Source organism: Microtus ochrogaster, unplaced genomic scaffold (genome assembly GCF_000317375.1).
Source record: "Microtus ochrogaster isolate Prairie Vole_2 unplaced genomic scaffold, MicOch1.0 UNK6, whole genome shotgun sequence".
Classification (NCBI taxonomy): domain Eukaryota; kingdom Metazoa; phylum Chordata; class Mammalia; order Rodentia; family Cricetidae; genus Microtus; species Microtus ochrogaster.
This window is the reverse complement of record NW_004949104.1, coordinates 10,025,411-10,025,836: the sequence shown is the minus strand read 5'-3', so window position 1 is coordinate 10,025,836 and position 426 is coordinate 10,025,411.

Sequence of the window (426 nt, the reverse complement as noted above, 5' to 3'; positions counted from 1 at the left end):
TTCCGCCCTCGGACGCACGCCTGAGTCGTCACCGGACCAATCAGGAACGCGAAGGCCTGGGCCCGGAAGTCTGCGTGCTGCGCCCCTGTCGTGTGTGCTGGAGTGCGCTTGACGCTGGTGGTTGAGCCCTCCTGTGCTTTGTGTGTGCGTGCCACCTGCCCCCGGGCGCCCGCGGAGTCCAGAAGAAGGCGTTGAGTCCCCTGGAGCCGGGAGTCTTCCATTCTCACGTCACTGCTGTGCTGGCTGCCCGGGGATCTGGAGGGCGAGGGATTTGTAGGAATGCAGAAAGCTGTCAAGCTAGGCTCCTGGTGTCATGGTGCTTGCTCCTGTCCTTTTCAGTTGTGAGGGGGAAATGATCTTTCAGTGGTACCTGACACTTTTCTAAGCACTTACTTGGAGACCTGCAACCAGCCCTTGGATATTACT